The 25,650-nt window shown below is 43.4% G+C and overlaps 1 long non-coding RNA gene across 1 annotated transcript; it reads left to right on the top strand.

Annotated features, from left to right (window-relative positions):
* The first annotated feature begins 611 nt into the window (after positions 1-611).
* Positions 612-25,403, top strand: LOC141164133 (uncharacterized). Its single transcript, XR_012250839.1, has 4 exons — positions 612-854; positions 17,477-17,629; positions 17,954-18,142; positions 24,788-25,403. It is a non-coding gene; the product is annotated as an uncharacterized lncRNA (long non-coding RNA).
* The last annotated feature ends 247 nt before the right edge of the window (positions 25,404-25,650 follow it).

Below are 25,650 nucleotides of genomic sequence, written 5' to 3'. Positions count from 1 at the left end.
CACGCCATGTCCGAGCCGTACATAATTTGGACCCAAGGACATTGAAGGTGCGTGGAATAGATGTGTTACACCTTGGCTCCCGGAGGGGCAATGCCGCAAAGCTCAAAACTTCTGGCCCAGAAAGAGGCCAGATGCATGGTTACTCTGGACACCGTGGCTCCGCGGGGCCTAAATGAAGCTCTAAGCTTCGCACCCTTTTTATAAGCAAGGTCTCCTGTATGTATATACATATACGTTCATTTGTTCTCCTGCAGACTCTGAGCTTTAATATACACTTTGTTGATGGCAATTAATTGTATTCTTTTATATTTGTGTTTATTCTGTACTAATTTCTTCTCCTTTCATTCAGTGCAGTTCTATGTGAGACTGATATGTACGTCTCGTTTACGATTGGGGAAGCTTCAAGCATCTGGTTTTGTGGATCATTATTGTACTTCTGTGTGCCATTTATTTATGCCCATCAGCCCTATGTTCAGCTTTTGTACTGTGTCCCTTTGCTATTACGCATTATTGTATTTGGATGTCACATATATTTCCTTAAGTATTTTTTCTTCATTATTATATTCTATTTTTTGGTTAATACCATGCGGCACTTATATCATTTATAATTACCGCTTTGTTTTGTTTCCCCTTTGATTGTGAGCTGCAGTGCGCCTGCGCTATGGTGATCCTCCTCTCTCTGCATGCACTGACACATGACCGCTCTTGGGGCATACTTAAAGGTCCTTTTCCTCAACACTGTACCAGCCTCTTGATAAAGCAACATCACCCTGAGCGACACGCGCGTTGAGGCTTTTTCCTGCTGTCAATCTCATCTTTGCGGTGCTCCATAGCTTTTTGTGACCTATCTCTGGGTAAGATTTCTTGTTGGATTGGCTGCCATTATATTATTTGTATGTGGCTTACCATGGCCCTTTGTGCACTCTTACTATGTAGCACCCTTTACAAGATATCTCATGTGTAGCCATTTACTCTTATATATCTGCCTCTTAATGGTCGTCTGTGGAGCGCCGTAGCTCCTGGCACTTTGCACTGTTGTCATGTTAGTTTCCTATGATACCTATTTATACATAAGAAAAACGAGAACCACCGAATGATAGGTCCAATAGGGCAAAGGATACATATAAGACTTTTATTATCGTAACGGCAACACGTGGCACTACATGCAAAAGGAAAAACCGCATAGCAGTGACCAAACACAAACAGAAATCATATAATGAAAGTTACATAGTGTACTGCATTAACACATATAAATAGTAGTACAACAGGTATGCATATCAGATAAATGTTAAAGCTCCATTAGACATATGGTGAATACCACCTAGGAGACCAAGAACAGAGACAGACATCAAGCCATCTTATAAATATAAAGGTACCATATACATCATCATTGTGACCATGTCCATATCCATATCAAGTGTATCTGGACGGTCAATATTAAATAAATAGGTGACAGCATATGGTCAGTAAAAGGGAAAATAGTATACCTGTGTCTACAGCAGCTTATGTGGATGGCACATGCGGCAAACCCCGACGCGCGTTTCGGACAGCAAGTCCTTCGTCAGGGGGTACCGTCCAACTGAACCACCACGTATATAAAGGTAAGTGTAACCAATGGAATCCGGGGCATACATAATTAATGTGACCTCATGGCGCAATCGCGTGGAAACACGTGCACCCAGTTGTTATGCTGATGAATGTAGTAAGAGGCGTTCGTAGTGTGCGCATGCGTAGCCCGGAGGAACCGGAAGCCACGAGCGCCGCGTCATGCATCAGCTGACGTCGGGTCAAAAGACCCGAGTCACCTCACACATAGAGACGCACGCATCACAGCTCCCCGGAACACGGACTGAGCATGCGCGTCACGCCAACCAGGTCCCCATAGTAACTGGATACACACAGTAACCGACACGCTTGACCTAGAGATATCGTATTGTATACTCAGCGAATTAAGAATGAAGGGGGAACATGAGACCATTAACATCGCAGTCATGGGGTATATAGAATCCATAAGGAAAATAGAAAGGATAATAAGAATACACAATGGAAATTAAACAAAAGGTAAGTAAAACAGCACGAAAGAAGGAAAAGTGAGGATGAAGAATGTGAAGGGCAAGTGCCTAAATAAATTACGGTGCAAACCAATGCACATAGGTGAACATGGAGAGCATATCAGTGAAAATAATGTCCCTGTATGTACATACAGATGGACGTGAGATTAGAAAATATAATTAAATGGATAAAGATATGAATGTGACTGTGAGAAGGAAATAAAAATAAGTTGAATGAATAGTGCAAAGAAAGTGAAACCAAAGCAGGTGAATATATGCTGAAGCTAAATAGTGACGATGTGAAAGAAAAGAAAAAGAGAGGGGGGGAGAGGGGGGGGGGGGGGGGGAGAAAGGGGGAAAGGGGGAAAAAAGGGGGGATGTGAAGCAAAAAGAAAAAGGAATGGGAGTGAAGATGGACAAAGAGAGAGTGAGGGGGGAGAGAACCCAAAAGAAAAGAGAAGAAGAACAAACACGAAAAATGCCTGATTTAATCCTGCTACGAAGTGCCATGCTATTGCAGGATAAAAAAATCTACAGAGCCGTCAATACCATCTATCATCATATACAGTTCGTATGGATAATCAATGATATACACATCAGTATTAGATGTGTGAGTAGACAAGGAACCACACACCACAGGTAAATAATACGTGATACATACAACATGACAAAATAAGATATATCATAGGAATAAATATACAGTAGTATCAATATATAAATATAGTACATAAGTACGTATAATACAATAAATAAATACATATAAAGTGTTATACATCAATACACATTGGTGGTATGTAATATTTTGCAAGAGATAATACATGTATAGGACGACATAGATGAGTGAATGTGATGTAAAAGAACAAGAAGGCAAGAGAAAGAGAAGAAAAGGAAGAAAGAAAAGAAAAGGGACAAGAAGGGAAGGAAGAGGAAGGGCAGGGGAGGGGGAAGAAGAGAAAAGGGAGAGGAAACCAAAAAGAGAAGAAGGGGGGAAGGGGGGGAAAAGAGAACAAGAAGACAGAAAGAAGAAAGGAAAGAAGAGAAAGGGGGAGAAAGATTATTAAAAGTATGTAAATGGATAAATATATATGCAGAAATACATAAATAGATAAAAAATAAAACACTGTGGCAATATCCAGTTTTCAATCCATAATCCACCATGATATGCGAGGCCCCAGTCTGGTGATAACAGCAAAGATCACATCAGTGGTATGCTAAATAAGGAAAGTATAAAAAGAAGAAAGTTAAAACCTCATAAAAACATACACTAAAAATAAAAACACAACATAGGTTCAAGGACTATGTGGATCACAGGAATGGGACATAGCTAATGTTTTCATTCAACCCGTGTGGACATACTGTTTTGAGTGTCCAGATCCAGCGAGTTTCAAGCTGGGCCAGCAACTTAACTGATTTTTCCTCCTCTAATGTTTGGTGGAATCAAATCGATGCCAATGACCTTAAGTAATGAAGCATCACATTCATGAAACTGCTTGAAATGTCTTGGTAATGTCTTCAAAAGGGACAAATCATTAATTTCCTTTGCTGCAGCGATACCAAGAACATGTTCACGTACCCTTACCTTTAATTGGCGGGTTGTTAGCCCCACATAGATCAGTGGGCATGGGCATGTAGCATAATATACCACAGCCGTGGAAGAACATGTAATATGATGTTGAATGTTATATTCAGTGAGTCCATCTGAGCTGTGAAATCTATCCGATCTCCCCACATTGGGACAGGCTACACACTTCCCACAGGGACGGCAGCCGTTGTGTACTTTAGCTCTAGATAGAAATGATGTAGATATATTTGTATAATGACTTTTTACTAGTTCATCACGTAAATTCCGTGATCTGCGAAAAGTGATGTTTGGTTTTGGACTTAAATATTTAGATAGAATTGGATCTGATAGTAAAATGGGCCATGATTTATCCAAGAAGTGACGCATCAGATTGATCTGTCCATGATGTTGAGTAATGAATCTGACAGTCTTGTCAGACACCTTCGTATTCTTTGCATATAAGGCCGAATGTCTAGAGGTGTGTCTGGCCCTATTGAAAGCCCTTTTGATAGAACGACGGCTGTACCCTCTTTCCAGGAATTTTATTTTCAATGTATCAGCCTGTTGTAAAAAGTCAACATCGTTGGAGCATATCCTTCTCAATCTGAGAAATTGGCCCACCGGTATCGACCGGATCATTGGAGGGGGATGTGATGAAGATGCCAGCAGTAAAGAATTCACAGCTGTGTCTTTACGGAACAGGGAAGATTGCAAGCAATTTTGGTAGTCCCTGTAGATTTTAACGTCCAGAAACTCTATAGAGCTCCTATCACTCTGGTATGTTAAATGAATATTCAAATGGTTGTGATTCAGGCTATCCATAAAATGGTGTAATTCTACATCAGTCCCTTGCCAGATCAAGAAAATATCATCAATGTACCGCGTCCAAAAAAGGACGCGGTCAATCGAAGGATACAGATCTGACAAAAATAAGTCCCTCTCCCACAGCCCCAGGAACAGATTGGCATACGCCGGAGCAAAAGATGCCCCCATGGTGGTGCCCTGGAGCTGCAGGTAGAAGGATTCCTTGAATAGAAAAAAATTATGTGATAGTGTGAATTCAAGTAGTTGACTGATAAAGTTCATCATATTCAATGTCTTAGAAGAGGACTGAATAAAGAATTGGGTAGCCTGAATACCATCAACGTGACGGATGTTGGTATACAGTGACTCCACATCGCATGTCACCAATATGGTATCTATGCCTATGTGGAGTCCATCAATTTTCTTTAGAAATTCTGAGGTATCCTTCGTAAATGAAGGTAACAGCTCCACCAGGGGCTGGAGTTCAGCATCAATGAAGCGATTCACATTTTCCAGATAATTACCCCTCCCTGATACTATTGGCCTTCCCGGTGGGGTCTGACGATTTTTGTGTATCTTAGGTAGAAGATATAGGGTGGGAATGACAGGTTCACTGACCTGTAATGCTAAGTATAGTTCCTTGGAGATAGCACCAGTATCTCTGGCAGATTGTAAAATGTAACCTAATTCCTTTTGCTATTTACCCAGGGGGTTAAAGGTCAACTTTTTATAGCATTCCGATTTTTTAAGTTGACGGAACGCTTCTTCCTCATACATAGATTTAGGCCAGATCACCGCATTCCCACCCTTATCTGCTGGTTTAAATACGACGTCAGAATATTTCCGCAATTTCTGGAGACATGCAACTGTTGATACAACTGAATCTTAAATCAATCAGTGAGATTGACAATACCCTTGAGACAATTTATGTGAAGGCCAAGGTGGATTTTTCGGTGGATCAGATGAATATCATTAATACACAAATGGATAAATCCATGGATCTATGGGTTAAAGACATCCAGACAAACCATGCCAGAAAATTGATGAGAGACCAGAGGGATCTTGCCTCAGGGAGAATCTATATGTGGAAAAAGTCTGTACCCTCAGGCAGCAATAGAGCTCGCACTCCCTCATTATCATCTAACCCACAGACTAGCGAGGCTTCTGACGCCTCCTCTTCCGTCTCTGGTTCGGTAGTTTCTACTCCTAAACGGAAACGTGAACTACGGTTTCCTCCCAACAAGCGCAATTATACCTACGCACCGGAGGCGAGAGACAATTTAAAGGTAATCAATTTAAGTGCTCATTCTTTTTCTGAGATGGAGTTGTCAATATTAAAGAAAGGTTTAATGTTTTGCCCTACGGCTCAATTTGATAGATTTTCAGCCATCAAAGACTTGCACCTTTTTGCAAGGAAATTATTATTCAAACGACACTTCCATGATGAAACTACATCTCGCTTATTCCCCACAGAGACGGAACAGGAGGCGCTAGCTGATCTCGAAGTACTGGCGGAGGAACATAACGATCAAATGGAGGGTAAGATCCCTCCATCTATCAAACCACGCTCTCAGAAATTTCCTCCTCTGTCCACTTGCTCGACCATTGAGGTATTTGTCAAGATGGTGAGCAAGGATTTCGATAATATTCCCCGATATCCAACACGGGATAACTTAACCAGAGATGAGAGACAATGTCTCCAGAAATTGCGGAAATATTCTGACGTCGTATTTAAACCAGCAGATAAGGGTGGGAATGTGGTGATCTGGCCTAAATCTATGTATGAGGAAGAAGCGTTCCGTCAACTTAAAAAATCGGAATGCTATAAAAAGTTGACCTTTAACCCCCTGGGTAAATATCAAAAGGAATTAGGTTACATTTTACAATCTGCCAGAGATACTGGTGCTATCTCCAAGGAACTATACTTAGCATTACAGGTCAGTGAACCTGTCATTCCCACCCTATATCTTCTACCTAAGATACACAAAAATCGTCAGACCCCACCGGGAAGGCCAATAGTATCAGGGAGGGGTAATTATCTGGAAAATGTGAATCGCTTCATTGATGCTGAACTCCAGCCCCTGGTGGAGCTGTTGCCTTCATTTACGAAGGATACCTCAGAATTTCTAAAGAAAATTGATGGACTCCACATAGGCATAGATACCATATTGGTGACATGCGATGTGGAGTCACTGTATACCAACATCCGTCACGTTGATGGTATTCAGGCTACCGAATTCTTTAATTAAGTCCTCTTCTAAGACATTGAATATGATGAACTTTATCAGTCAACTACTTGAATTCACACTATCACATAATTTTTTTCTATTCAAGGAATCCTTCTACCTGCAGCTCCAGGGCACCGCCATGGGGGCATCTTTTGCTCCGGCGTATGCCAATCTGTTCCTGGGGCTGTGGGAGAGGGACTTATTTTTGTCAGATCTGTATCCTTCGATTGACCGCGTCCTTTTTTGGACGCGGTATATCGATGATATTTTCTTGATCTGGCAAGGGACTGATGTAGAATTACACCATTTTATGGATAGCCTGAATCACAACCATTTGAATATTCATTTAACATACCAGAGTGATAGGAGCTCTATAGAGTTTCTGGACGTTAAAATCTACAGGGACTACCAAAATTGCTTGCAATCTTCCCTGTTCCGTAAAGACACAGCTGTGAATTCTTTACTGCTGGCATCTTCATCACATCCCCTTCCAATGATCCGGTCGATACCGGTGGGCCAATTTCTCAGATTGAGAAGGATATGCTCTAACGATGTTGACTTTTTACAACAGGCTGATACATTGAAAATAAAATTCCTGGAAAGAGGGTACAGCCGTCGTTCTATCAAAAGGGCTTTCAATAGGGCCAGACACACCTCTAGACATTCGGCCTTATATGCAAAGAATACGAAGGTGTCTGACAAGACTGTCAGATTCATTACTCAACATCATGGACAGATCAATCTGATGCGTCACTTCTTGGATAAATCATGGCCCATTTTACTATCAGATCCAATTCTATCTAAATATTTAAGTCCAAAACCAAACATCACTTTTCGCAGATCACGGAATTTACGTGATGAACTAGTAAAAAGTCATTATACAAATATATCTACATCATTTCTATCTAGAGCTAAAGTACACAACGGCTGCCGTCCCTGTGGGAAGTGTGTAGCCTGTCCCAATGTGGGGAGATCGGATAGATTTCACAGCTCAGATGGACTCACTGAATATAACATTCAACATCATATTACATGTTCTTCCACGGCTGTGGTATATTATGCTACATGCCCATGCCCACTGATCTATGTGGGGCTAACAACCCGCCAATTAAAGGTAAGGGTACGTGAACATGTTCTTGGTATCGCTGCAGCAAAGGAAATTAATGATTTGTCCCTTTTGAAGACATTACCAAGACATTTCAAGCAGTTTCATGAATGTGATGCTTCATTACTTAAGGTCATTGGCATCGATTTGATTCCACCAAACATTAGAGGAGGAAAAATCAGTAAGTTGCTGGCCCAGCTTGAAACTCGCTGGATCTGGACACTCAAAACAGTATGTCCACACGGGTTGAATGAAAACATTAGCTATGTCCCATTCCTGTGATCCACATAGTCCTTGAACCTATGTTGTGTTTTTATTTTTAGTGTATGTTTTTATGAGGTTTTAACTTTCTTCTTTTTATACTTTCCTTATTTAGCATACCACTGATGTGATCTTTGCTGTTATCACCAGACTGGGGCCTCGCATATCATGGTGGATTATGGATTGAAAACTGGATATTGCCACAGTGTTTTATTTTTCATCTATTTATGTATTTCTGCATATATATTTATCCATTTACATACTTTTAATAATCTTTCTCCCCCTTTCTCTTCTTTCCTTTCTTCTTTCTGTCTTCTTGTTCTCTTTTCCCCCCCTTCCCCCCTTCTTCTCTTTTTGGTTTCCTCTCCCTTTTCTCTTCTTCCCCCTCCCCTGCCCTTCCTCTTCCTTCCCTTCTTGTCCCTTTTCTTTTCTTTCTTCCTTTTCTTCTCTTTCTCTTGCCTTCTTGTTCTTTTACATCACATTCACTCATCTATGTCGTCCTATACATGTATTATCTCTTGCAAAATATTACATACCACCAATGTGTATTGATGTATAACACTTTATATGTATTTATTTATTGTATTATACGTACTTATGTACTATATTTATATATTGATACTACTGTATATTTATTCCTATGATATATCTTATTTTGTCATGTTGTATGTATCACGTATTATTTACCTGTGGTGTGTGGTTCCTTGTCTACTCACACATCTAATACTGATGTGTATATCATTGATTATCCATACGAACTGTATATGATGATAGATGGTATTGACGGCTCTGTAGATTTTTTTATCCTGCAATAGCATGGCACTTCGTAGCAGGATTAAATCAGGCATTTTTCGTGTTTGTTCTTCTTCTCTTTTCTTTTGGGTTCTCTCCCCCCTCACTCTCTCTTTGTCCATCTTCACTCCCATTCCTTTTTCTTTTTGCTTCACATCCCCCCTTTTTTCCCCCTTTCCCCCTTCCCCCCTTTCTCCCCCCCCCCCCTCTCTTTTTCTTTTCTTTCACATCGTCACTATTTAGCTTCAGCATATATTCACCTGCTTTGGTTTCACTTTCACTTACTTTGCACTATTCATTCAACTTATTTTTATTTCCTTCTCACAGTCACATTCATATCTTTATCCATTTAATTATATTTTCTAATCTCACGTCCATCTGTATGTACATACAGGGACATTATTTTCACTGATATGCTCTCCATGTTCACCTATGTGCATTGGTTTGCACCGTAATTTATTTAGGCACTTGCCCTTCACATTCTTCATCCTCACTTTTCCTTCTTTCGTGCTGTTTTACTTACCTTTTGTTTAATTTCCATTGTGTATTCTTATTATCCTTTCTATTTTCCTTATGGATTCTATATACCCCATGACTGCGATGTTAATGGTCTCATGTTCCCCCTTCATTCTTAATTCGCTGAGTATACAATACGATATCTCTAGGTCAAGCGTGTCGGTTACTGTGTGTATCCAGTTACTATGGGGACCTGGTTGGCGTGGCGCGCATGCTCAGTCCGTGTTCCGGGGAGCTGTGATGCGTGCGTCTCTATGTGTGAGGTGACTTGGGTCTTTTGACCCGACGTCAGCTGATGCATGACGCGGCGCTCGTGGCTTCCGGTTCCTCCGGGCTACGCATGCGCACACTACGAACGCCTCTTACTACATTCATCAGCATAACAACTGGGTGCACGTGTTTCCACGCGATTGCGCCATGAGGTCACATTAATTATGTATGCCCCGGATTCCATTGGTTACACTTACCTTTATATACGTGGTGGTTCAGTTGGACGGTACCCCCTGACGAAGGACTTGCTGTCCGAAACGCGCGTCGGGGTTTGCCGCATGTGCCATCCACATAAGCTGCTGTAGACACAGGTATACTATTTTCCCTTTTACTGACCATATGCTGTCACCTATTTATTTAATATTGACCGTCCAGATACACTTGATATGGATATGGACATGGTCACAATGATGATGTATATGGTACCTTTATATTTATAAGATGGCTTGATGTCTGTCTCTGTTCTTGGTCTCCTAGGTGGTATTCACCATATGTCTAATGGAGCTTTAACATTTATCTGATATGCATACCTGTTGTACTACTATTTATATGTGTTAATGCAGTACACTATGTAACTTTCATTATATGATTTCTGTTTGTGTTTGGTCACTGCTATGCGGTTTTTCCTTTTGCATGTAGTGCCACGTGTTGCCGTTACGATAATAAAAGTCTTATATGTATCCTTTGCCCTATTGGACCTATCATTCGGTGGTTCTCGTTTTTCTTATGTTTGTTACCGAATGGTCTGCCATTTCCTATTGGTCCATACATTAAAGCACTCGATATAGGTTAGACCAGGCCAACCTACAGGTGATAGTATGGTCTGTGTCCCGTGCTTTTTAGTTCAGTGTTTTTTGTCTACCTATTTATACAGTACATTGTTGTAATGTATAAAATTTGACTTTTTATGTCCTTTATGCTTAGTATTTATTAAATTGAGGGCTATGTGGCGCTCAATACATTGAATGGAGGGCTATGTGGGGTCCATACCCATATTTTTCGGACTATAAGACGCACTTTTTTCCTCCAAAAATTTGAAGGAAAGTGGGGGATGCATCTTATAGTCCAAATGTGGTGCGTATATATACATTATATATATATACAGTGGTGGCCAAAAGTATTGACACCCCTGCAATTCTGTCAGATAATACTCAGTTTCTTCCTGAAAATGGTTGCAATGACAAATTCTTTGGTATTATTATCTTCATTTAATTTGCTTGCAAGGAAAAAACACAAAAGAGAATGAATCAAAAATCAAATCATTGGTCATTTCACACAAAACTCCAAAAACTGGCCAGACAAAAGTATTGGCACCCTCAGTCTAATACTTGGTTGCACAACCTTTAGCCAAAATAACTGCGAACAACCTCTTCCGGTAACCATCAATGAGTTTCTTACAATGCCCTGCTGGAATTGTAGACCATTCTTCTTTGGCAAACTGCTCCAGGTCCCTGATATTTGAAGGGTGCCTTCTCCAAACTGCCATTTTGAGATCTCTCCACAGGTGTTTTATGGGATTCAGGTCTGGACTCATTGCTGTGCTTTCTATCAAACCATTTTATAGTGCTTTTGGAAGTGTGTTTTGGCTCATTGTCCTGCTGGAAGACCCATGACCTCTGAGGGAGACCCAGCTTTCTCACACTGGGCCCTACATTATGCTGCAAAATTTGTTGGTAGTCTTCAGACTTCATAATGCCATGCGCACGGTCAAGCAGTCCAGTGCCAGAGGCAGCAAAGCAACCCCAAAACATCAGGGAACCTCTGCCATGTTTGACTGTAGGGACCGTGTTCTTTTCTTTGAATGCCTCTTTTTTTTTCCTGTACACTCTGTGTTGATGATTTTTCCCAAAAAGCTCTACTTTTGTCTCATCTGACCAGAGAACATTCTTCCAAAATGTTTTAGGCTTTCTCAGGTAAGTTTTGGCAAACTCCAGCCTGGCTTTTTTATGTCTCGGGGTAAGAAGTGGGGTCTTCCTGGGTATCGTACCATACAGTCCCTTTTCATTCAGACGCCGACGGATAGTACGTGCTGACACTGTTGTACCCTCGGACTGCAGGGCAGCTTGAACTTGTTTGGATGTTAGTCGAGGTTCTTAATCCACCATCCGCACAATCTTGCGTTGAAATCTCACGTCAATTTTTCTTTTCCGTCCACATCTAGGGAGGTTAGCCACAGTGCCATGAGCTTTAAACTTCTTGATGACACTGCGCACGGAAGACACAGGAACATTCAGGTCTTTGGAGATGGACTTGTAGCCTTGAGATTGCTCATGCTTCCTCACAATTTGGTTTCTCAAGTCCTCAGACAGTTCTTTGGTCTTCTTTCTTTTCTCCATGCTCAATCTGGTACACACAAGGACACAGGACAGAGGTTGAGTCAACTTTAATCCATGTTAACTGGCTGCAAGTGTGATTTAGTTATTGCCAACACCTGTCAGGTGCCACAGGTAAGTTACAGGTGCTGTTAATTACACGAATTAGAGAAGCATCACATGATTTTTCAAACAGTGCCAATACTTTTGTCCACCCCCTTTTTTAGGTTTGGTGTGGAATTATATTCAATTTGGCTTTAGGACAATTCTTTTTGTGTTTTTTCATTGAAGACAAATTAAATGAAGATAATAATACCAAAGAATTTGTGATTGCAATCATTTTCATGAAGAAACTGAGTATTATCTGACAGAATTGCAGGGATGCCAATACTTTTGGCCACCACTGTATATATATAGTGGGGGAAAAGTCTTACAGTGGGGGATGCGTCTTATAGTCTGAATGTGGTGTGTGTGTGTGTATATATATACAGTACAGACCAAAAGTTTGGACACACCTCATTTAAAGATTTTTCTGCATTTTCATGACTATGAAAATTGTACATTAACACTGAAGGCATCAAAACTATGAATTAACTCATGTGGAATTATATACTTAACAAAAAAGTGTGAAACAACTGAAAATATGTCTTATATTGTCTTATATTCTAGGTTCTTCAAAGTAGCCACTTTTTGCTTTGATGACTGCTTTGCACACTCTTGGCGTTCTCTTGATGAGCTTAGAGCTTAGAAATGGTCTTCCAACAATCTTGAAGGAGTTCCCAGAGATGCTTAGCACATGTTGGCCCTTTTGCCTTCACTCCGCGGTCCAGCTCACCCCAAACCATCTCGATTGGGTTCAGGTCTGGTGACTGTGGAGGCTAGGTCATCTGGCGTAGCACCCCATCACTCTCCTTCTTGGTCAGATAGCCCTTACACAGCCTGGAGGTGTGTTTGGGGTCATTGTCCTGTTGAAAAATAAATAATGGTCCAACTAAACGCAAACCGGATGGAATAGCATGCCGCTGCAAGATGCTGTGGAAGCCATGCTGGTTCAGTATGCCTTCAATTTTGAATAAATCCCCAACAGTGTCACCAACAAAGCACCCCCACACCATCACACCTCCTCCTCCATGCTTCACGGTGGGAACCAGGCATGTAGAGTCCATCCGTTCACCTTTTCTGCGTCGCACAAAGACACAGTGGTTGGAACCAAAGATCTCAAATTTGGACTCATCAGACCAAAGCACAGATTCCCACTGGTCTAATGTCCATTCCTTGTGTTCTTTAGCCCAAACAAGTCTCTTCTGCTTGTTGCCTGTCCTTAGCAGTGGTTTCCTAGCAGCTATTTTACCATGAAGGCCGGCTGCACAAAGTCTCCTCTTAACAGTTGTTGAAGAGCTGCTGTTAACCTGCGATTTCTGAGGCTGGTGACTCGGATAAACTTATCCTCAGAAGCAGAAGTGGACTCTTGGTCTTTCTTTCCTGGGGCGGTCCTCATGTGAACCAGTTTCTTTGTAGCGCTTGATGGTTTTTGCAACAGCACTTGGGGATACTTTCAAAGTTTGCCCAATTTTTTGGTCTGACTGACCTTCACTTCTTAAAGTAATGATGACCACTCGTTTTTCTTTACTTAGCAGCTTTTTACTTGCCATAATACAAATTTTAACAGTCTATTCAGTAGGACTATCAGCTGTGTATCCACCAGACTTCTGCACAACACAACTGATGGCCCCAACCCCATTTATAAGGAAAGAAATCCCACTTATTATACCTGACAGAGCACACCTGTAAAGTGAAAACCATTTCCGGTGACTACCTCTTGAAGCTCATCAAGAGAATGCCAAGAGTGTGCAAAGCAGTCATCAAAGCAAAAGGTGGCTACTTTGAAAAACCTAGAATATAAGACGTTGTTTTACACTTTTTTGTTAAGTATATAATTCCACATGTGTTGACTCGTAGTTTTGATGCCTTCAGTGTGAATGTACAATTTTCATAGTCATGAAAATACAGAACAATCTTTAAATGAGAAGGTGTGTCCAAATTTTTGGTCTGTACTATATATACATATATATATATATGTATATATACATATACACACATACATACACACACACTGTGGGAGAAGCGGGCACAGGAGGTAGGAGACGGCTGCTGCAACTCCTGCGTGTGCCTGCTGCTAAAGAAAATGAATATTCACTGCTCCACACGCCCGTGGGTGTGGGGAGCACTGAATATTCATTCTCCTCACTAGCGGGCACACAGTGTAGCCTCAGTGCGGCTCCTGCTGCTGCCAGGTGATCGCGTGTGCCCGCTATTAAAAAGCATGAATATTTACCCCTCTCCACGCCCATGGGAGTGGAGAGGGGTGATTATTCATGCTCTTTGATAGCAGGCAAACAAGATTGCCTGGTAGCAGCAGGAGCCGTGCTGTTACACTGTGTGCCGGCTATTAAGGAGTATGAAGTCACTGCTCCCCACGCACACAGTTCCCCACAGTCCTTCCTGTTATGTGCTGTCCCTCCTGTTATGTGCTGTCCCCTCCTGTTATGTGCTGTCCCCTCCTGTTATGTGCTGTCCACTCTTATGTGCTGCCCCCATCCTGCGCCTTCATCCTGTTATGTGCTCCCCCATCCTGTTATGTCCTGCCCCCATCCTGATATGTCCTACCCCTTTCCTGTTATGTGCTGTCCCCTCCTGTTATGTGCTGTCCCCTCCTGTTATGTGCTGTCCCCTCCTGTTATGTGCTGCCCCCTTCCTGTTATGTCCTGTCCCCTCCTGTTATGTGCTGTCCCCTCCTGTTATGTGCTGCCCACTCTTGTTATGTGCTGCCCCATCCTGTTATGTGTTTTCCCATCTTTTTATGTGCTGCTCCATTCTGTTAAGTGCTGCCCCTATCCTGTTATGTGCGCCCCCATTCTGCGCTCTTATCCTGAAAGGTGCTGCCCCTATCCTGTTATGTGCTGCCCCCATCCTGCGCCTTCATCCTGTTATGTGTTCCCCCATCCTGTTATGTCCTGCCCCCATCCTGATATGTCCTGCCTCCATCCTGATATGTCCTGCCCCCTTCCTGTTATGTCCTGCCCCCTTCCTGTTATGTGCTGTCCCCTCCTGTTATGTCCTGTCCCCTCCTGTTATGTGCTGTCCCCTCCTGTTATGTGCTGTCCCTTCCTGTTATGTCCTGTCCCCTCCTGTTATGTGCTGTCCCCTCCTATTATGTGCTGTCCCCTCCTGTTATGTGCTGCCCACTCTTGTTATGTGCTGCCCCATCCTGTTAGGAGGGGACAGCACATAACAAGAGTGGGCAGCACATAACAGGAGGGGACAGCACATGTTATGTGCTGCCCACTCTTGTTATGTGCAGCCCCATCCTGTTATGTGTTTTCCCATATTTTTATGTGCTGCTCCATCCTGTTAGGTGCTGCCCCTATCCTGTTATGTGTGCCCCCATTCTGCGCTCTTATCCTGTTATGTGCTGCCCCTATCCTGAAAGGTGCTGCCCCAATCCTGTTATGTGCTGCCCCCATCCTGCGCCTTCATCATGTTAGTTGCTCCCCCATTCTGTTATGTCCTGCCCCCATCCTGATATGTCCTGCCCCCTTCCTGTCATGTGCTGCCCCCTTCCTGTTATGTCCTGTCCCCTCCTGTTATGTGCTGTCCTCTCCTGTTATGTGCTGTCCTCTCCTGTTATGTGCTGCCCACTCTTGTTATGTGCTGCCCCATCCTGTTATGTGCTGTCCCCTCCTGTTATGTGCTGTCCCCTCCTGTTATGTGCAGCCCCATCCTGTTATGTCCTGCCCCCTCCTGTTATGTGCTGTCCCCTCCTGTTATGTGCTGCCCCCTCCTGTTATGTGCTGCCCCCTCCTGTTATGTGCTGTTCCCTCCTGTTATGTGCTGTCCCCTCCTGTTATGTGCTGCCCACTCTTGTTATGTGCTGTCCCATCCTGTTATGTGCTGTCCCCTCCTGTTATGTGCTGTCCCCTCCTGTTATGTGCTGCCCACTCTTGTTATGTGCTGTCCCCTCCTGTTATGTGCTGTCCCCTCCTGTTATGTGCTGTCCCCTCCTGTTATGTCCTGTCCCCTCCTGTTATGTCCTGTCCCCTCCTGTTATGTCCTGTCCCCTCCTGTTATGTGCTGTCCCCTCCTGTTATGTGCTGTCCCCTCCTGTTATGTGCTGCCCCCTCCTGTTATGTGCTGCCCACTCTTGTTATGTGCTGCCCCATCCTGTTATGTGCTGCCCCATCCTGTTATGTGCTGTCCCCTTCTGTTATGTGCTGCCCACTCTTGTTATGTGCAGCCCCATCTTGTTATGTGTTTTCCCATATTTTTATGTGCTGCTCCATCCTGTTAGGTGCTGCCCCTATCCTGTTATGTGCGCCCCCATTCTGCGCTCTTATCCTGTTATGTGCTGCCCCTATCCTGAAAGGTGCTGCCCCAATCCTGTTATGTGCTGGCCCCATCCTGCGCCTTCATCCTGTTAGTTGCCCCCCCATTCTGTTATGTCCTGCCCCCATCCTGATATGTCCTGCCCCCTTCCTGTCATGTGCTGCCCCCTTCCTGTTATGTCCTGTCCCCTCCTGTTATGTGCTGTCCTCTCCTGTTATGTGCTGCCCACTCTTGTTATGTGCTGCCCCATCCTGTTATGTGCTGTCCCCTCCTGTTATGTGCTGCCCACTCTTGTTATGTGCAGCCCCATCCTGTTATGTCCTGTCCCCTCCTGTTATGTGCTGTCCCCTCCTGTTATGTGCTGCCCACTCTTGTTATGTGCTGCCCCATCCTGTTATGTGCTGTCCCCTCCTGTTATGTGCAGCCCCATCCTGTTATGTGTTTTACCATCTTTTTATGTGCTGCTCCTATCCTGAAAGGTTCTGCCCCAATCCTGTTATGTGCTGCCCCCATCCTGCGCCTTCATCCTGTTATGTGCTGCCCCCTTCCTGTTATGTGCTGCCCCCTTCCTGTTATGTGCTGCCCCCTTCCTGTTATGTGCTGTCCTCTCCTGTTATGTGCTGCCCACTGTTATGTGCTGCCCCATCCTGTTATGTGCTGCCCCATCCTGTTATGTGCACCCCGATCCTGCGCCTTCATCCTGTTATGTGCACCCCCATCCTGTTATGTGCTGCCTTCATCCTGGTATGTGCTGCCCCCATCCTGCTATGCGCTGCCCCCATCCTAGGCCCCCATCCTGTTATGTGCTGCCCCCATCCTGCCTCCCCATCCTGCTATGCGCTGCCCCCATCCTAGGCCCCCATCCTGTTATGTGCTGCCCCCATCCTGCCTCCCCATCCTGTTATGTGCTGCTCCCATCCTGTTATCTGCTGCCCCCATCCCGCGCCCCCATCCTGTTATGTCCTACCCCCATCATGCGCCCCCATCCTGTTATGTGCTACCCTCATACTGCGCCTCCATCCTGTTATGTGCTGCCCCCATCCCATGCCCCCATCCTGTTACACATATAGGAGCAAACAAAATCCTCAAGAGAGGCCCACAGTAGGGTAAAAATACAGGTGCACTTACTGAACTAGCATTGCTATCTAAGGGTCTGACATTCTCACCGAGTATGAGATTTGATCAATTTACAGCTTTGAAAGACCTACACATTTTTGCCAGAACTCTGCTTTTCAAAAAATGATTTCATAATGAAGATATACAGAAGCATTTTCCAATGCCAGATGAACAGGAGGCTTTGAGAGTTTTGGAGGGATTGGCGGCTGAACACAATTTACCATCTTTAGGTAAGGTTCCAATATCCATACGACCAAAATCAAAAAAGTTTCCACCATTGTCACTATGCCCCAACGTGGACATCTTTGTTCAGCTTGTTTCAGAGAATTTATATAGCATACCTACCAATATACACAATGATAACTTTACAATGTCTGAACACATCAGTTTGAAATGTCTTAAATCAATGAAAGACGTTATTTTCAAACCAGCTGACAAGGGTGGCAACGTTGTGGTTTGGCCAACTAAAATGTATGAGGCAGAGGCAAATAAAATGCTTAAAGACCACCACTGTTACAAAAAACTGACGTTCAATCCCTTATTATCTTTCAAAGATCGACTCAACAAAATCCTTTGATTTGGGATAGAGAAAGGCATTATCACCAGGGAATTGTATGACACATTATTGGTGAAGGATCCATCTGTTTCAACGCTGTACTTGTTACCGAAGGTCCTTAAAGATATGAAGACACCCCTGGGTAGACCCTTAATTGCTGGTATTGGAGACCTCACGGAGAATATCAGTAAGTATGTGGATTCTTTTCTTAAACCTTGGGTGGAAACAATTCCCTCCTATCTCTGTGATACATCCCATCTTCTACAAAAAATTGACTCCACTCACATTGACAAGGATATGCTTCTCGTTACTTGTGATGTGGAGTCATTATATACGAGTATCCGCCATTGTGATGGACTGAGAGCTGTTGCCCATTTCCTTTCCATGACACAATTTACAGTACAGACCAAAAGTTTGGACACCTCCTCATTTAAAGATTTTTCTGTATTTTCATGACTATGAAAATTGTGCATTCACACTGAAGGCATCAAAAATATGAATTAACACTTGTGGAATTATATACTTTACAAAAAAGTGTGAAACAACTGAAAATGTCTTATATTCTAGGTTCTTCAAAGTAGCCACGTTTTGCTTTGATGACTGGTTTCACACTCTTGGCATTCTCTTGATGAGCTTCAAGAGGTAGTCACCGGAAATGGTCTTCCAACAATCTTGAAGGAGTTCCAAGAGATGCTTAGCACTTGTTGGCCCTTTTGCCTTCACTCTGTGGTCCAGCTCACCCCAAACCATCTCGACTAGGTTCAGGTCTGGTGACTGTGGAGGCCAGGTCATCTGGCTTAGCACCCCATCACTCTCCCTCTTGGTCAAATAGCCCATACACAGCCTGGAGGTGTGTTTAGGGTCATTGTCCTGTTGAAAAATAAATGATGGTCCAACTAAACGCAAACCGGATGGAATAGCATGCCGCTGCAAGATGCTGTGGTAGCCATGCTGGTTCAGTATGCCTTCAATTTTGAATAAACCCCCAACAGTGTCACCAGCAAAGCACCCCCACACCATCACGCCTCCTCCTTCATGCTTCATGGTGGGAACAAGGCATGTAGAGCCCCTCCGTTCACCTTTTCTGCGTCGCACAAAGACACAGTGGTTGGAACCAAAGATCTCAAATTTGGACTCATCAGACCAAAGCACAAATTTCCTCTGGTCTAATGTCCATTTCTTGTGTTCTTTAGCCCAAGCAAGTCTCTTCTGCTTGTTGCCTGTCCATAGCAGTGGTTTCCTAGCAGCTATTTTACCATGAAGGCCTAGTGCACAAAGTCTCCTTGTAACATCCCTGGCGGCGTGCTGGCATGGCTTACCACCTCCCACCATGCAAGACTGCCATCTTACCTATCAGTCCAGGCTGCACACTTTGCTCTAGTACCTGCTGTGTCTCTTGTCTGATTGCTTAGGGCGGCGGCGCGGTTACTGCCTGATTCTTATAGTTACTGTGTGTGCACTCCTAATGCCTCCCCAGCCTATTGCTGTGAGTCACTGGATACTTAAACCCCCTCCACCCAGTAGGAGGTGCCTGAGCAACACTTTCTAACAGTGTGTTCTGTGCAACTGAGTTGCCAGGTCCTGTCCTGTGTCTTGTCTGTTTCCGCCACCCTGGGGGCTGTATACCCAGGCCTGTTACCTGTATCTGTGACTTCTAGTCTGTTCCGCCACCCTGGGGGCTGTATTCCCAGGCCTGTTGCCTGTATCTCTGACTTCTAGTCTGTTTCCGCCACCCTGGGGGCTGAGTTCCCAGGCTCGTTCCTGTATCTTGTTCCTGGTTCAGTTCCTGTCTGAACTGTGTCCTAGCCCGTTACCTGTTTGTCTCTATGTCCGAACCTCCCCTTTTCCTGCAGTGTCTGAACCTGCACCTAACTCTAACTCGTTGTCTCTGTACTTCTGTTTGTGAGTTTTGTGTCCACTCGCTACTTCATAGTAAGTAGCTTGTGTGTATCTGGTTCTGCTTGTCCCGTTTCCCTGTCTCCTTATCTACCTCCTGTGTTCTAACTATCTTCCTGTATTTTCTAGTCTGTTCCATGTGAACAGAGCCCTGTCTTGTCTGCCTGCACCCTCTGCTCTGTTCTGGTCTGCTTGTCCACTGTACCTGCGGTATGGCTCTGCTCTGCTTGTTCACCGCACCTGCGGTTTCGTTCAGCTCTGCTTGTTCACCGCACCTGCGGTTTCTCTCTGCTCTGCTTTTCACTGCACCTGCGGTTTTGCTCTGCTCTGCTTGTCCACCGCACCTGCGGTTTCGCTCTGCTCTGCTTGTTCACCGCACCTGCGGTTTCGCTCTGCTCTGCTTGTTCACCGCACCTGCGGTTTCGCTCTGCTCTGCTTGTTCACTGCACCTGCGGTTTCTCTCTCCTCTGCTTGTTCACCGCTCCTGCGGTTTTGCTCTGCTTGTTCACCGCACCTGCGGTTTTGCTCTGCTCTGCTTGTCCACCGCACCTGCGGTTTTGCTCTGCTTGTCCACAGCATCTGCGGTTTCGCTCAGCTCTGCTTGTCCACCGCACCTGCGGTTTCGCTCAGCTCTGCTTGTCCACCGCACCTGCGGTTTCGCTCTGCTCTGCTTGTCCACCGCACCATCGGTTTAGCTCCACTCTGCTTGTTCACCGCATCTGTGGTTTTGCTCTGCTCTGCTTGTTCACCGCACCTGCGGTTTCGCTCTGCTCTGCCCCGCTTGTCTTCCGCGCCTGCAGTTCTGCTCTGCTAGTCCACCCGCGGCTCTGTTCCTGTATCTCAGTCTGTACTGGTCCCTATCCAGCCTGCGTTCATACTTGCCAGTATCTGCCTGTCTGCATACCAGCCGTGCCTGCCAGTACCCGCCTGTCTGCATACCAGCCTTACGTGCCAGTACCCGCCTGTCTGCATACCAGCCGTGCCTGCCAGTACCCACCTGTGTGCATACCAGCAGTGCCTGCCCGTTCCTGCATTCCCCGGTGTGGGTCAACAGCTGTGACCAGGGTCTGACCTGGAGTAGCACCTGGTCCCTCTGCTCGGTTCCTCCCTGGTTCACTCCCTGGTTCACTTTGTCGACTGAGCCGCCGTGAGACCTTGGTCGGACCGAGTTGATACTTAGTCATGCCCCTCCAGGCACTCCTCGGCTCACTGTCCAGTGGGATCACTAACCACGCTCACGCCAGTCAGTCCAGGCGTGAGCGTAACACTCCTTTTAACAGTTGTTGTAGCGATGTGTCTGCTGCTAGAACTCTGTGTGGCATTGACCTGGTCTCTAATCTGAGCTGCTGTTAACCTGTGATTTCTGAGGCTGGTGACTCGGATAAACTTATCCTCAGATGCAGAGGTGACTATTGGTCTTCCTTTCCTGGGGCATTCCTCATGTGAGCCAGTTTCTTTGTAGCGCTTGATAGTTTTTGCAACTGCACTTGGGGACACTTTCAAAGTTTTCGCACTGACTGACCTTCATTTCTTAAAGTAATGATGGCCACTCGTTTTTCTTTACTTAGCAGCTTTTTTCTTGCCATAATACAAATTCTAATAGTCTATTCAGTAGGACTATCAGCTGTGTATCCACCAGACTTCTGCACAACACAACTGATGGTCCCAACCCCATTTATAAGGCAAGAAATCCCACTTATTAAACCTGATAGGACACACCTGTGAAGTGAAAACCATTTCCGGTGACTACCTCTTGAAGCTCATCAATAGAATGCCAAGAGTGTGCAAAGCAGTCATCAAAGCAAAAGGTGGCTACTTTAAAGAACCTAGAATATAAGACATATTTTCAGTTGTTTCACACTTTTTTGTTAAGTATATAATTCCACATGTGTTGATTCATAGTTTTGATGCCTTCAGTGTGAATGTACAATTTTCATAGTCATGAAAATACAGAAAAATCTTTAAATGAGAAGGTGTGTCCAAACTTTTGGTCTGTACTGTACCTTTGAGGAGAGAGACTTCATTCTAACACTGTTAGAGTTTGTACTCAGCAAAAAAATTTTTTTGTCTTCAATGGGTCCTTCGTCCTGCAGCTCCAGGGGACAGCAATGGGGGCAGCTTGTGCGCCCTTTTATGCTAACTTGTTCCTGGGGCTGTGGGAGCGGGAGCTCTTCCCATCAGATCGATGCTCATCAATGGACCGGGTCATTTTTTGGACCCGGTATATTGATGATGTATTTTTGATCTGGCGAGGTACATCTGAAGAACTACGCAGTTTTTTTCAAGAACTGAATTCTAATGAACTTAATATAAGACTGACGTATAAATTCGATTATCAAAAAATTGATTTCTTGGATGTGACTATTAAAAGGGGTGAATCTGGCTTTTTACAGTCTGATGTCTTTCGTAAAGAGACAGCCGTCAATGCTGTCTTGCACGCCTCTTCTTCACATCCAAGACGTGGTTAGATTAGTTCCAATTAGTCAGTTTCTTAGAATCAGACGGATTTGTTCTACCATTGAAGACTTTGAGATGAGAGCAGTGGAAATGAAAGGGAGGTTTTTGGATAGAGGGTACAGTAAGAGAAGCATTAAGTATGTCTACAATCGAGTGAAAAATGCTGATCGTCAACAATTAATCTATCCTAAGAGACAATCGGTGCAAGCCAATCCTGTGAGAATGGTGACTCAATACCATTCTCAATGGCAGAGGATGTATGACATTTTTAAAAAACATTGGCCCATGCTATTGGCTGATCTCACCCTTAAACAATATCTCCCTACAAATCCATCTATCACTGCACATAGATCTTTCAATTTATAGGACCACTTGGTTCGGAGCTATTATACTCCGACTAATAAGTCACGGATTACTGATATCAAACAAACCGATAAGAAGAGGAATTGGGGCTGCACTCCATGCGGCTCCTGTATAACTTGCCCTAATATTGAAAAGACTAAGAAGTTTTTCTCTTCGACTGGAAAGGAGTTTGATATCACATACCCTATTACCTGTACAACACGTAACGTGATATATCGTGCTACATGTCCCTGCTCCTTAATATACAGGGTGGTCCAAAAGTAGGTGGACAGAAAGTGTAATAAGGTTATGAAGGGGGAGATTTATCAATCATGGTGTAAAGTGAAACTGGCTCAGTTGCCCTTAGCAACTAATCAGATTCCACTTTTCATTCCTCACAGACTCTTTGGAAAGTGGAAGGTGGAATCTGATTGGTTGCTAAGCCAGTTGCCCTTATCTAGTTTTCACAGATAGATCTCCCCCAAATCTGTTTTCTTTTCAGATCATACATAATGGCTAATAATTTAAATACAGATCAAAGAAAATGGATTTTAACAGAGTATTGGAAATCTCAAAATGCTGAAACCGTTAGAGCAAATTGGGTTGAAACACTGGGTACCCAAGCCCCAAAGAGACAAACCATTTACCGCATTCGTGACAAATTCAATGCCACTGGCTCAATCCTTAAAGCTCCAAAAACTAGTCGACCCAAAACAGTCTGTACAGAAGATAATAAACAACTTGTTGCTGAAACATTTGTTCAGAGTCCAAAAAAGTCCACCAGATAGAGCCTCTTTGGAATTGGGATTTTCATGAGCTTCTATCGTGCGAATCCTGAAATCTATTGGGTGGAAAGCTTATCCTCCACGTCTGATTCATGGTTTATTGGAGTATGATCCAGACAGGCGGCTACAATTTAGTGAGATTATGCTTAACGAAATTGAAGAAAACCCAGTAATTTTAGATAACATTATGTGGAGTGATGAAGCTTCTTTCAGAATATCCGGCCATATTAACAGACATAATTGTATTTACTGGTATAATGAGAACATGCATTTAACATTAGAGCAACAACTAAATGAGCCTGGTGTCAATGTTTGGGGTGGTATTTCAAGTTTTGGTGGTTTTGGACCAATATTTTTTGATGGAACAGTCACAGGAGATAAGTATCTCGAAATTCTAATGAATCAAGTTGTTCCCCAGTTACAGCAACAGCCTAATTCAAATGACCTTTATTTCCAACAAGATGGGACCCCTCCACATTATTCAAGAGTAGTCAGCGAGTATCTTGATGAAACATTTCCTAATAAATGGATTGGCCGAAGAGGCCCACTTGATTGGTCGGCACGTTCACCAGACTTGACCCCAATGGACTTTTTCTTTTGGGGAGTACTCAAGGACAAAGTTTATAGTCGAAAACCAAAAAGTGTCAGTGATTTGAAAAATTACATAAGAGATGCATTTCAAGAAATTAATACCCAAAGAGACTTGTGCAAAAAAGTTTGTTGAAGCCTAAGAGGCAGACTTCAAAGCTGTGCAAATTGTAATGGAAAACAGTTTGAGCACCTGCGTTGATAAAATTTAAGGGCTTTTGTATTCTTGTTCAGAATATTTAATTGTCAATGTTATGCTTGTGTTAGTAAATATAATTTTATATATAAATCAAAATAAATGTTATTATTTTCTGTCCACCTACTTTTGGACCACCCTGCATATAGGCATAACAACTAGGATGCTCAAAATTCGAGCGAATGAACATGTCCGGTACATCATGGCAGCTGGTACAGAAGACAATTTGGATCTATTAAAGACAATACCTAAACATTTTAAGGTCCATCACGCTTGTGATCCATCAGGTTTTCGGGTTAAGTGGATAAACCACATATATTTGAACCTGTGTGGTGGCAATACCAGCTGACTCCTGGCCCAAAAAGAATCAAGATGGATCTGGACTTTGAAAATGTTACATGAGGCCTTAATGAGGCCTTGACTTTTACTCCATTTCTCTGATCTCCCTCTCTTTTTTCCCCTCCAGCCATATTTTTTGCATCATGTTTTTATTATGTTCTAAACTAAAATTATTTTTAATTGTGTTTGTTGCTAAAATCCTAATGATGTCCCATTTATCATCTTTTAGTATATACTTACTGTACCTTGATGTTGGCTCTTGCTTCTATCCATGTTGAAGAGGATGTGGACGCCTCCTAGCATCATTTTGAAGAGGATAAATAAGAGAAAAGGATGAGAAGGCACCACTAGACAAGATGCGGACAATTAGGGTTTAACAGCCTATATCTACTACATCTGGACATCAATTTGTTTCATGTGGATATATACTATGTTTTTATTATATGCATATAACCAATGTTATTGACTTGTCCAACTTCATTTTTTAAATGACCTGCAGGTTCATTTTTCTGTATCTCTTTCAGCTTTATCCATACCCTTAATAGCTTTTGGATCCGGGTATTTGCTACAATGTCTTTTTCTCTTTCTGGAGCATTTTCCTTGTTTATCCTTATTGGGGTTACCTCCATGACATCAGGGCATGGCTCATGTCACTGGCATCATTGGTACCATGTTGCCACCTGCGTTGAATTCATGTCCTTGATGCCCCTGGGGGCGCCCAATCTCCAACTTGGGTTTTCCTTCCCTTTTTTGTTTCTTTCTTACCTGGTTCTCCCTGATCTATATCTTAAGATAGTATAAATTGTATATTTTAAGATTGCATAAAACCTTTTTTGTTGATTCTTTACCATACAGGTCGTCATTGGACATACAACCCCTGGCAAAAATTATGGAATCACTGGGCTCGGAGGATGTTCATTCAGTTGTTTAATATTGTTGAAAAAAAGCAGATCACAGACATGGCACAAATTTCAAATGGCAACTTTAGGGCTTTAAGAAACACTAAAAGAAATCAAGATTAAAAATGTGGTACTCAGTAAGGGTAATTTTTTTCTGACCACGCAGAGGGAAAAAATTATTGAATCATTCAAT

This window comes from Phyllobates terribilis, unplaced genomic scaffold, assembly GCF_046119375.1.
Source record: "Phyllobates terribilis strain yellow unplaced genomic scaffold, ASM4611937v1 Scaffold_10__3_contigs__length_209671492, whole genome shotgun sequence".
Lineage (NCBI taxonomy): Eukaryota > Metazoa > Chordata > Amphibia > Anura > Dendrobatidae > Phyllobates > Phyllobates terribilis.
The sequence above is the reverse complement of the archived record's forward strand: the minus strand, read 5'-3'. Positions and strand labels throughout refer to the sequence as shown.